The sequence below is a fragment of the Pan troglodytes genome, chromosome 2 (genome assembly GCF_028858775.2).
Source record: "Pan troglodytes isolate AG18354 chromosome 2, NHGRI_mPanTro3-v2.0_pri, whole genome shotgun sequence".
Classification (NCBI taxonomy): Eukaryota; Metazoa; Chordata; class Mammalia; order Primates; family Hominidae; genus Pan; species Pan troglodytes.
Window position 1 is genome coordinate 164,735,291 of NC_086015.1, and position 13,142 is coordinate 164,748,432.

Below are 13,142 nucleotides of genomic sequence, written 5' to 3' on the forward strand. Positions count from 1 at the left end.
ATATCTGTCCTGATGGATTGGAAAAATAACAACAAAACTGTTTCTTCATCACTGGTCATTTGAGAATCACTGCTTTAGAGGACTCAAGCTCTGAAAACATTAATACTATTATTCATAGTATTCACAATTAAAAAAAAAACCTTAGAATTTTAAAATGCATTGTTTTGAAATGACACAAAATTATTTCCAGATGGTTTGTTATTTCTCTGCTTCTCTGGTCTTCAATACATTCTCTGTCCACCTCTTGGCTAATCTTAACCCTGCAATGTGATTCCCCAATAGACAGGAACAGAACAGCAAGCAGCTTGCTGTTTCGGACTGACTGTGGTATCTTCTTTAGCTGCTGGGGCAGTTCAGAGTGGGCAATTCAGAAACAATCTAATCTATGTGTTTATCTGCTCTTTCTGTAATCAAGAAAGTGCTTTCTACTTCTGTAGGGACCTGTATTCAGGATACACTGGGGTTATTTCTTGATAATGAATCCCTATTCCCCAACATGGCTAAGACAAGTGACTCTCATGTAGAAGGTAGTAGACAAGTGCAGGAAAACATAATTTAACATGCAGTTATCAGCTTTTTGTAATTTTCAGCTTAGTGCTGAATAGTATGGACTGGAGAGATTCTTTGGATTGCTCTGTCAGATAGGATAAATCTTTTTGCTTGCAAAATGAGCAGTGGGCTTAAATGAACATCAGCAGTTTCAGAGCTAGTGCACCCAATTCCACACTTCTGCCTCTGTTACAGCTCCCATTGATTTTAATGATGATGTTCAAAGATTCACTCTGTCACACCTAGATGAGAACTGGCCTCATAAAATGCGCCTGAAGCTGGTGGATTTTATCTGTAGTTATGGTAAGGCAATCATCTTAGGGGGAAGTACTTGTAATTGGCTTAACTCTTGCTGTTTGTGATTAATCATCTCTTCTGAAATAAGATGATTCGGTGTAGTCTGCCCAGTAATTCTGTAATCACATGGAAGGCTTGCTGGCTAGAGAACAAAAGTAAGTTTGAGTTTTTTATTCTTGCTTTCATTTCAAAAAACAGTAAACTGTACAATTGTATTTAAGTATTCAAGGATGGTCTAACAAACACAGCATTTTGAGCTCATTATGTAATTCGCTCATACTAACATCAGAGCTTGCTGTTGGAACATTTCCTTTGCAGTGTTGTGGGTGATTTGTGATGGCTCCATTCTTATAGGGGTCATGCTATTCTCCTTTGGCATTTCAGTGTTCTAACCTGTAAAATAAGATAATTGAAGTTCAAAATCTGTAAGGTCTTTTAGTTTTCAGCTTATGAAAAATTTGTTTTAACTATTATTGAGTAGCCATTAGATAATACATGATGTGCTAAATGCTATAGAGAATATACATGCATGCTTTTTTGTAGTTTAAAAGCATTTATGGATCATATCAGGATTTTTTGCAAATGCCATCCTTTGACTCCTCATGTAATCACCTGAGTTGACAGATGAGGAAAGTGGCTTCCTTGGGAATGGAGGAGCTCAGCTAGAAACCCAGGTCAAGGCTGACATCAAAGCATCTCTTCCTGTAGGTGCTGCTCCAGGCTGCATTCAGTTCTTAAGTTATGGGCAATCCCTTTTAGGTAGGTACTTCCTGGACTCTTGCTTCTTCAGTCTCCTGTCCTACCTTCCAGCTACATTCAGTCCCAAAGGGAGCTGTTGTCTCTGGTTGCCCACTCATTTCTCTGAGAAATAGTTTTTTCGTGGACCTTGCCTCTCTGTGATGACTTCCAACTGCTCACCTGCTGCACTTGGGTCCCCCAACACTAAGAATCCTAGTAGCCTAAGAGGACAATCTCCATCCAGCCTCCTGGATACTCTGTGGACACATGACAGTCAGATACATGTTTTTAAAAGTGTCCCTTAGCTGCTGATTGGATTGGAAGTGAACCAGAGGGACTCATTGGGAGACTTAGCAGAAGACCAGATGATAAAGCTGTAATAGCTCTCCTTTTGCTCTTAACCATCACCCTAGATGCATGCATTCTTATGTGTCATTCAAATAGTTATGTCAAGATGAAAATGTAGCATTTTGTGCTTATATTTTTGAGCAGTCATAATGCCTCAGATATCCCTGATATTTTATCTGTTCTCAAGTTTCACAAAATTCCTGAGGGTCTTGGAAGAGGTGAGAAATGGGTTAATATACAATTGCTAAAAGTTAATGGCTAAAAATCATGCACTTTCCTATAAAACATATATAGGCAGTCCCCGTCCCCACCTTACACTGATATAAAAGGATGTGCAACATTGTTAGTAATTAAAGTAGTCAGGTGGTAAAACTTCTCACCTTCTAGACAATGCTGTCATTGACGATAGGTTAGATTATACTGAGGCAACAAATAATCCCTAAATTTTACAGGCTCAGTACAATTTTTTTTCTTGGGTTGACGTTCTCTGCAGATCTGGAAAACTCTTTGGGGCAACTGTTCTTTATGCTGAAACGTAATGAATCCATCATCTTGTAGAAGTATCATCTGGAAGATGTGGCTTCCTTAGATGGTGTGGCAGGGGAGAGTGGGGTAGAGTTGTGCATCATCTCTGAAATGCTTTGATCTGAAGTGACAAAGTCATATTTGCTTTTAGATATTGGCCAAAGCAGGTCATCTGGCTACAGCTAACTTCAAGAGATTGGAGAAATGTGATTCTCCCTGTATGTTAAAGGGAAAGAGAATTGAAAAATACTGGTGAGCCGTAGTAATATTTACACTTATCAAGTATTAAGAAGGTTGGCAGAGTTGTGAGGAAATAGTCTTTGTACACTGATGGCATGTATGAATTGGTTAAATTTTATAGATGGTAATTTAAAACAATTAATAAAATATAAAATTACTTGGGTTCAACAATTTCAGCTGTATGACTCCAGCTAAACTTTATTGAGCTCTTACTGTATACCAAGTACTTTATGAGACATTTATACACTGTCATTTTTAATGCTTACTTTTGGGATTCATTCTAAGAAAATAAGTGGACAAATGTGTAAAAGTCCCATGGAAACATCTTGCTTTTCTAAATAGGAAACAGTCTATCTACCAAGAAGGAGTTCATTAAATAGCATATTTATACAACGAAGTGCTATCACATGAATCTGTGTTCTTGTCCGTGATCTATTATCTAGTGAAAAATAAACAAGCTGCAAATATAATATTGTCACATTGAAAATATATAGGAAAGGAGTTTGAAAAGATAAACAATTTTTTAAAAATGTAGTTCACTCAGTGTGATAAGATTACAGGATATTTTCCTCCTTTAAATTTTGAAAAGTTTCCTAAATCTCTTATAAGTATGTGCCTCCTTTAAAATAAAAAAGCAAGTATTTTAAAGTACATTGTAATCATTTATTTTTTAATGCTTCATTTTGCAAAAGGCAGCATCAAAACATACACCTCTAAAAGATACATATAAGAGAAGGTTTGCTTTCAAAAAACTAAAACTCTTATAAGGAGACAAAATTCCCACTTTTCAATTAGAGAAGAGTATAAGACAGTATAATATATTGCTCACTATATGTGGTAAAAATTATTGCTGGAGGAGGTCAGGAGAAGTGAGAATGAATGTTGCCTTGAAAATTTTATAAAGGAAAGCAAACTTAGTTTGCTTCTTTTTTTTTTTTTAACTTTTAGTTTAGGTTCAGGGGTACATGTGCAGGTCTGTTATATAGGTAAACTTGTGTCATGGGGGTTTGGTGTACAGATGATTTGGTCACCTGTGTTTGACTGATAGGTATTTTTTCTGATGCTCACTTTCCTCCTAGCCTCCGCTCCCAAGTAGGCCCCAGTGTCTGCTGTTTCCCTTTGTGTCCATGTGTTCTCATTATTTAGCTCCCACTTATAAGTGAGAACATGCCACTCTTAATGGTGTCTGTAGAGAATAAGGTGAGGTGAAAGAAAAATCATGCAAAAAATGCTATATTAAGGTAAGCATCAATGTGGTGTTTAAGGACAAATAAAGGCATGAGCCTTTTAGAAGTAGAGAGACATTTAGAATTAGTGTCAGCTAGTTTCTGAAGGTATAATGAGGAATCAGAGAGAGAAGGTATTCTTCCATTATCTAAAATGTGCCTGATTCAAATATCTATCATCAGAGATATTTGAAGTTAAACATTTCCTTGAAAAAGCAAACTTTAAAATTGGTTTTGGTTTGCTAAGAAAATGTATGTCAGGAAAAAATTTTTGCTCTGGAGGCCTAGCTTGACCATGCTTCCAAAAAAATTTAGTTGATGACAATACCAGGTTTTAATTTAAGTAAGAAAAAACAATTATTGGCCTGTTCATTTATTTAAACCAGTTTTTCTTTTTTCCCCATCCAATACATGTTCCAAATAATCATATCTAGGATTATTTTCTATATATTACAAACCTACTATATTTTTTGAAGAATAAAAGACAATTTAGTTATTAAGATATAAATTTCCTTTTATTTCTTGGATGTGGGCAAACTTCTGGCACTCAATTTGAAAAGATTTATGTTTCTTATTGATTGCATAGAGAAACCACTTTTTATATTAAGCAGTATTACATGGGGTACTGGATTCAACAACAGAATTTATTATTCATTTATTTACAGGCTTTTCCACTGTGAGTTGAAATCCTTTCTAGGTCCTAAGAGGAGGATTTTCTCATATTTTTTAATGTCAATTTGAAGAAGCTCAGAACTTCTCCACCGTGGAATTGAAATTCTTAATAAATTTGTACTGTAACATTTATTGAAATGCAATAGGTCAGGGGCATTTTTTTGTGGAGGATTTCTGTAAGTAGTAAGATAAATTTAAATAGTATTCTGGTTGTAAACAAATGTTCTGTAGTCTTGCTTTATGTTTAAACTAAATCTATTCTAATTAATTCAGTTTCAACCTCAGCTGTTCTTTTACCTGCAGCAGTCATACAGTAAACATATGTATATTTCTTTAATTTTTTTCCCACTTAGGACCTAATACATGGTCAAATTGATTAGGAACATACATGCAAGTCCAGCACTTAATAGAAAAAGGCATGCCTCTATATACCAAGAAAGCTTCATAACTTAAATCATTGAACAGAATGATAAACAGCTTTGTTTCCATGATTTCACTTTTAGAGATATTGCTGCAATTATTCAAATATATAACTTTTCTTTTTTTCTTCCCTAAAGAAAAATGAAAACAGTCCAAACAAATGGTGAAATATTAAGTTGAATGTGCTTTTCTTATTCCAGTTTCAAATGTTCTCAAGAAAAATTAAATGATGCTGATTGTAGTTTCAAGTTCCCATTGTGCTGTAGAGCTAAATAATAAAAATGAAATATATTTTTATAACTCAGTAGTGCAACAGAGCTGCAATTGGCTCTATCACATATAAAGAAACCTTGTTTCAGCTACATTTTGTTGGGGACGATTTTTCTATTTATAGGCTCAACAAGAGAGTCTTCTGGGAAATGACTATTTGGTTTGGCTATGTTTCTGTCAAAGAATTATTTTCTTTCTTTTTTTTTTTTTTTAAAGAAACCTCTGGTATAGAACACGCTGATCAATATGTAATGATATGGCTGGATCAATGACTTCTAATTTTCTTGGTTTGCCAAATGTCAACTGTATGAATGTATTGGCAGATTTTTAAAAAGTCTCTAGAAAAAATGCCCAAAACCAATATAGTTTTTTAATTTATCGTGTTCATGAGTATTACATTTTATTTCAGATAAAGTTTACAGTTAATAGCATTTTTATTTTGTAAATGTTACACTGTCCAAATTTTTCTTTTCCAACAACAGAAGTTCTTATTATTATTTCCCAGAGTGTGGAGTTTTTCATTCACATTGTATAATATCACCCTGAATAAAAGGTAAACATTTCCAAGGTAGTTTTAAGTATCATCACTTGTGACAATGCAACATCTTTCTTTTGGGCATTAAAAAGAACCTTTTTACACTTACAGAGGTCAGTTACATAGTATTTCTTCTATCTAACTGTATTTTTGTACCCATTTTTACAGAATTAATTCATGCTTATTTTGGAAATTTAAACAAAATGGAAAAGTGTTAGATAAAAATTGCTTTCCTCAAAATTACCCATCATTAGCCATTTTATATATTTCCCTTCAATCTTTCCTTTAGCAAATAGTTTTGTTTTACAAAGCCGACATACTAAAATACATTCAATTTTATATCCTTCTCTTTTTTTACTTATGTTAAGTACCTTATTGTCTTATTAAAAACTCTAAAATGGGCCACGTGCTGTGACTCACACCTGTAATCCTGGCACTTTGGGAGGCCGAGGCGGGCAGATCACCAGGTCAGGAGATGGAGACCATCCTGGCTAACACGCTGAAACCCCGTCTTTACTAAAAATACACACACACACAAATAGCCGGGTGTGGTTGCGGGCACCTGTAGTCCCAGCTACTCGGGAGGCTGAGGCAGGAGAATAGCTTGAACCCGGGAGGCAGAGGTTGCAGTGAGCCGAGATCGCGCCACTGCACTCCTCCCTGGGCGACAGAGCGAGACTCCGTCACAGACAAACAAACAAACACTCTAAAATGTCATGTAGATTATTTTTCCCCACAAAAATATTTAATTTGTCAAAAGCTTAGGAAAGGCTGCTGCCTCATTTTAGTATTTATCCTCTTTTCTCCTTTCTCTTTTATAGCCTTAATCTTTTCCTCTCAATCACTTCAATCTCAATCTCTCATTTTAAACATATTTTCTAAGCATATGTCTCATTCTAATTCTTGCTCTTTCTCCTCCTTCTTGAAAGAGGTCATTCTTTCACTTTTGAAACCATTCTATTTAGACTTCTGCCTCCAACAATCTGTAGCACAATGAGCTCTGGAAATTGGTGCCACTGACAGCTGGGGCACTCAATCCACTGGCCTCTTTGCAGTTTTACCTTGACCTCTCTGTGTAACCAGTTTTTGGAGGGCTACACTTTCTCTGCCTACTCCTTAGTGTGCTGGTGTCTTCTAGGACTCAGTCCTTGCTCCTCTTTTCAATCTTTGCACTCTCATCCTCTCCTGTGACTCCTACCACAATTCGTGTGTCCATTACTCACAAGTACACCCTTCAGACCCAGCTCTCCATTGGCTATGATCACTTAGATGCTGCTCAGAGAGTTCCAACTCTTTATGTCTGAATGCCACTATTCTTTCTTCTCTCTGCTTTGCTTCTATTGGATTCCGTCTTTCATTCTCCTCTTTCCAAAATCAGAGTTTTGCGAAACCGCTTCACTCCTTCATTCTAACTCCTTCACCTCGGTTAGCATGTCAAAAAGTCCTGAAAGACAACCTCTCTTGTACCACCCATGGCTGCCTCCTCTCCTCTCCAGAGCTGCTACCTCAATTCAGTCCTATGATATTGTTACCTTGAGTACTGGCTCCCACTTCTCTGTTCCTCCTATTCACTGATAGTAGTGATCTTCAATCTGTTTGCCTAACAGTATTCAAATTGTAAGACTTAGATGAAAAGTTAACCTTATAAAAACTTTCCTGACTTTTATCTCCCCATTGTAAAGTTGAACACTCTTTCCCTTGTGACTCTCTACTGTACCATGCACATCCCTTCTCAGGGTACTTACACTCATATATATTTACATGTATTTTTTTTCTGCATTAGACTGCAACCCACTATAAAGCAGGAATCATGTTTAGAAAAATATGACTTATTTGTCTTTGTATTTTTTGTGCCTGGAACATAGTTGATATATAGTAAGTCATAAATGTACAAAGGGTCAGATTGATAATACTTAATCTTTTTGTTTAGTAAAGTATTGTAAATATTTCCAATTTACTGTTTATATCTAATGCTATAAAACTTATAATACATCTCTATTTGAATTTTACATTCTTTCTTAAAATAAGAATAATCCTCAGAAGTGAAATTACAGGGATAAATAGTATAAACATTTTAAAGATTCCTGATACATATTGCCCAAATACATATCAGAATATTTTCTGATGTTTCTAATAGTCAACATAAATTTTTATAATTTTTTGTTTTTAAAAAAATAACATAGTGAAATCACAGATTCTTTGCAGTTTTCCTATAGGAGAGTTATTTTAAGGTTGGATAATGTTCAGTTTGTATTTGTAAACTCCCATAGCAACATGCTGAAATTAGTAATATTAAATTACCCTTTATCTTCCAATGTCATTGAAAGTACAGAAGATAGGATTTAATATAAGCCAAATACGCAATGTGTAAAAGCTTTAGGGGTTTTTTTCTTTCTTTTTTTTTGGTCACAGTCTAATAAATTCCTAGTGGACTTTTGATTATTAAGACACAGTGCAAGGCCTGCCTTTTTAACCTTCCTTTCTGAATAGACTATTGATTCAACTAAACTGCTTTTTAAAAATTCAATATGCGCATCTGGGGAGTCTGCTACCTCTGTGCTTTACAGGAAGGTTGTGAGGATTAATACATTTATATAGCATTATGTGACTCTTGGATGAAAGGATTGGTATAAATAACAACTCGTATTGTTATTTAAAAGCGAACTTTCTTTGTGGAAAGTAAAAAAGGCTTCCACAGTAACTTTTGATTAAAAGTTATGTACTCCAGTACTTTTTTTTGCAAAGGCAATCTCCAAGGAAGTCTTGAAAATTGTATACCTTGCCAACTGCTGACACGATGCAGCAGAAAGGATAAGTGATATAGACTCATTTCTGTCCATCTATTTTAGGCAAGTTTGGCCTTGATTTAGCCTCAGCTCATCTTAACTGCCCTGGGTGTGGTGTGTTGTGCTTTGCTTATGTTTTGAAGTAATTTCTTGATGGATTTTAATTGTTTAATTAGATCTAAATTCATGTGAATAATTTCCTAGCAGATCTCTCTCTTTCTCTCTCTGTTTCTCTCTCTCTTTTTACAGGAGGGATCCCGTGTGATCATGAATGCATGGGGTTTTGGTAGCTATGGTAACCACATCATAAACCTTGATGGATAGCAGGTGTTTTAAGTACTTCAACTATTAGAACCTTATGGGCACTCGATGTGTTCAGCCAAGAATGACATTTGCCCACAGGGATCGTAAAACAAAAAGAATCTCTACCCTTGATTTGGCAGCAAGGAGATTACAGACAATACTAACGAGGACATAATGAAACTGGATGAGGATTACTCTGATAAATACTGCTAAAAGGGTGAAACGGGGGGGCTAAGGCAGAGAGTATAGTTTAACTGGTGAAGCAGTGTAATCATTCTCTGCACTGTACGTGTTTCTGATAGCAAACACTGCGTTTATATATTATTGTCTAGGAGCCCTGACATCCTGCGTTGTGTGTGAGTCACAAGTCAAATTTTAATGACCAATTCTAAGTCCAGAACTTTTGAAAATTAGAATATATTTACCTGAAATATGAGAAAGAAAACATAACTATTAAGTTTTTAGATGACTCAGGAGTGAGAATGAGGAGATGGTAGGCAGCCAGTTAGATGACAGAATATGGATTCAAAATCACTCAGATGAATGAAAGTGCACACTTCCATGAGTGTGGGTAACAGCAAGTAGAATGGTTTAAAAGCGATGAACCCAGTGCTCACACTAAGGGAGAAGCATTTTTAAAAGATATTTAATATGCAAAGGAGACTAAAAGTAATCAGGGTCCTGTAACAGAAAATATTGTATTTAGGAGAATAGATCACTGAGTGCTATCTAATAAATGAAGAAATTCAGAAAGTGGTAGGTTTTGATTGAGTAAGAAACACAGCACCTGAGGTAGTTTCAGAGGACTGCAATAGTCCAGGATCAAAGGAAATGTGAAAAAAAGGCAAAATTAACAACAGCCTTCAACATGTTTCTGTCACTCCTGCTCAGTTGTTCCCTAGGTTAAAAGAAACAATCTGAAATGGAGTGTAAGAGGTTTTAAAAAGTCATAAAGGCATTTTCCAGGCAATAAATTCTGTTAAGTATTAGGAAAGCTTTATTGGGGAAAAGTATGAAATCATCCTCCTTAAGTGACTTTAAAAACAGGATGGTAATTTTGTTGTGTTATTAAAGAGAGGTAGAGTAATGACTCAGGCTGTAATGGGCCCTGTACATCTTCAATTCTCTCTTTAAAACATAGTTTCCTTTCTGATTAAAAAAACATAAAAATCTCAATTTTCTCTGTGATATTTGCCTATAAAATTCCATGGAATGCAAATCTAATCCACCATTTACTAACAAATTCTAGGTATCATGAGATTTCAAAGGGCCTTGTGATAAAATTCCCTCTTTGGATATCCTTAATCAACCTGAGTTGGTAATTTTTCCTTTGACTTTTCTCCTTGCAGCTTTTTCCTTACTTAATTGCATCAAATTTTCAAGTTCTGTCATAATATGAATAAGTGGAATAGTTTTTCTGACAGTTTAAAGAGTTATAAAAGAGATGAAAATTGCTCAGAGCCAATATAATATTTTATTAGGCTTAGATTTTTTTCCTCTGTTTGTTGCTACCATTTAATTTTGGTTTTAATCAGGGTTATGTTGGCTCACATAACATATGCCACTCCAAGTACCTGAATCAAAAATGGTAATTTATCAGTAGGCAATGAGAGAAGCTCATGGAACTAGAGGGGTGCAAGTACAGCTGAGCCTCACTGAAGGACTGAAATCAGGAGCTGGAACTGTATTGAGTACCAAGGCAATCCTCCCACATCCCCTTTTTTCCGTGTAGCTGGTGTCAAATGTAAAACCCTTTACACGACCAAGGTACTTGATATAAGACCTTGAGCTCCAGTGTCAAATTTTTATTGAGGCATTCTGATAAAATCAGTTTGGATCCACTTTGTACCCTTGAGCTAATCAAGTCCAGGAGAGTGCTGACGTCTGGCAGTGGCTTCTCAAAGTGTGGCTTTTGGACGAGCAGCATCAGCAGCATCAGGGAATTTGTTAGAATTGCAAATTCTTGAGCCTTACCCCAGATCTTCTGAATAAAAATTATAGAGTTGTGGCCCAGAAATCTGAGTTTTAATAAGATCTTCAGGTAGATCTGAGGCAGACTAAACTTGGGAAACTCTGAAGGGTGACAGCCCATCTGGGTTTCCCTTCTGATTTTAGCACTTTTAAGTCTGGCATCCCAGGAAACCTCTGAGTCCAGAAAAAACAAAAATGGCTGACGACTTATCCTGGGTTTACTTCCTACACAGTAGGGCCTGTGGGAGCAGATGTTCAGATAAGGGGGCCTGGAAGGTTCTCTCAGAAGGGGATGTAAGAGTGGTGGAAAAATAATTAGAAATTGGTATTTTAAAGAAACTCCTCTATTTTTAATTATATTTGAGCAACTCCCTAATTTAACTGGAAAAAATATGTTACTAAAACAACCATCTTTAAAGTAGCCTAGCATTCCTAGCGTATACCCTCAACTTTTCACTTGCATGTTTTTAAAACATGATGAGCAACCCAAAGTTAGGTTATCAAAGCATCCTACAGACTGTCAAACTTCTAGGGCTGCCTTGTGTTTGCTAACTCTAAGAGTTAAAAGGGGAAACTGCCCGAATTAATCACAATAACAGTGGTGAAAAGAGAGAAGCTACAGCTTCTCTTGTTTTGAAAATGCAAGGTCAAAGCAATATATTTATAAATAATTTTTAATTTTTGAGAACCAGAATTTCACATTACAGAGCTTAAGCAAGTCAGGGAAGTGCTTTGTTGCCATGGTTAGTCAAAGGTATTCCATTATTGAACTCACTCTGGGGATGGTTATGTTTCATTGTTTGTTCTTTCCAGAACTCTGAGACTCAAGGGAGTTATCATTCTACATTAAATCAAAAACCTCTAAACACCTTCATCGTAATGAAAAAATCTTTCACAATGGACAGTTTGAAAGATGTAAAAGTTATTCTCTGTCACTGAGATTTTATGGGGAAAGCTGGTTCTCAGCACTACCTTTCTAAGCTTTCCAATAAATCAACACTATTGAAAACATTTAAAAGTGTCAGTGCAGCATAGAAATTATCCCCATGGAAAATTATGACTTTTTTTGCTTTTCTGTTGCTTCAAGAACACTTTACAATATTGCCAACGCCTGCCACTCCTCTGAACCCTACAGCAGATGTGAACAGAATCATATACCAGAAAACATGACAGCTGTGCATTCATAAGAAATTCTTATCGAACAAAACGCATTAACACTTCCTAGCTGCATTGGGATTAATAGTAAATCACCAGGAATCACATTCTGTGAGATTTAAAAGAGGCGTAGAATCTCCCGATTTAAAAGACTTAAAGCTGAGCAGCTCTGGGGATTTATAGAGTTTTCAAATTTGCTAATACCGGAAATGCTACTATTCTATAAAGTCTTCATTAAGCAAAATAAACAACATCTTTTACCTTTTCAGAAGGAAACTTTAACTTCTAGGAGGAAAGTATTATGTAAGGTGTAAAACTTGCTTTAACATTCCATTCAATTGAAGAAGCTACTTAATGACATGCTACGGTTTAATTACTTTGTTAAAAGAGCCCATTGATGAGGGCTGATTTTTCATTATTTGATTTATGAATTAATCCTGGATCAAACAAAAATTGGCAGGAAAACCTATATCAACTTATGGAATAATTTGCCACAAACACCTTTAAGTAAAATATTAAAGTGTTTGAACATTTCTGAACCTGGGACAGTTAAACTTCCCAGAGGGAAGCTAGTTCTATATTTCTTAAGTGCTTTAATTATGCACTTGATTCTAAATAAAGACCTGAGAGAAACTTTCTACTTGGTCATTAAATTATTGTGTTGAAAGAGTATCTAGACAAGTAGGTCCACATTTTTTATTTTATACATTAGAAAACTGAAGCCGTGACTTGACCAGCATTATAAAGTGGAAGGTACTTATTTCAGGGAGAAAACACTGATGGTTAAATGTGATCAAAATGGAAATACCATATGTGAATTTCCTTCAAATTTTGGCCTATTGTTTGGAAAATGAAAATTTACCCTGAGAAAAAACAACTTTAGAATTCAATGGTGTGATATGTATATATTCAATAGTTTCATATCAGGTATGTGCAAAATAGAACTCAACAAAATAGAATTTATTTTCTAATAAATTATTTTCCTTTTTGAATCTTCATTATTGCTCATTAGAAGATAATTTAAAGTTTTTTATTTGTACATATTCCAATCACTTCTGGTTTAAAACTTAGTTTTTCTTAGGTCCATCAGATTCAAGTATTTTTTTT

The 13,142-nt window shown here is 35.4% G+C and overlaps 1 long non-coding RNA gene across 2 annotated transcripts; it reads right to left on the bottom strand.

Moving 5' to 3' along the window:
• Nucleotides 1-1,002: 1,002 nt before the first annotated feature.
• Nucleotides 1,003-6,482, bottom strand: LOC107970520 (uncharacterized). Of its 2 annotated transcripts, none has more exons than XR_001713114.3 (3): nt 6,243-6,482; nt 2,313-2,673; nt 1,003-1,239 (listed from the first exon to the last, which is right to left on the bottom strand). It is a non-coding gene; the product is annotated as an uncharacterized LOC107970520 (long non-coding RNA). The 2 variants fall into 2 exon arrangements; XR_001713116.3 differs by having other exon boundaries at nt 2,313-2,578; nt 6,243-6,462.
• Between the last annotated feature and the right edge of the window lie 6,660 nt (nt 6,483-13,142).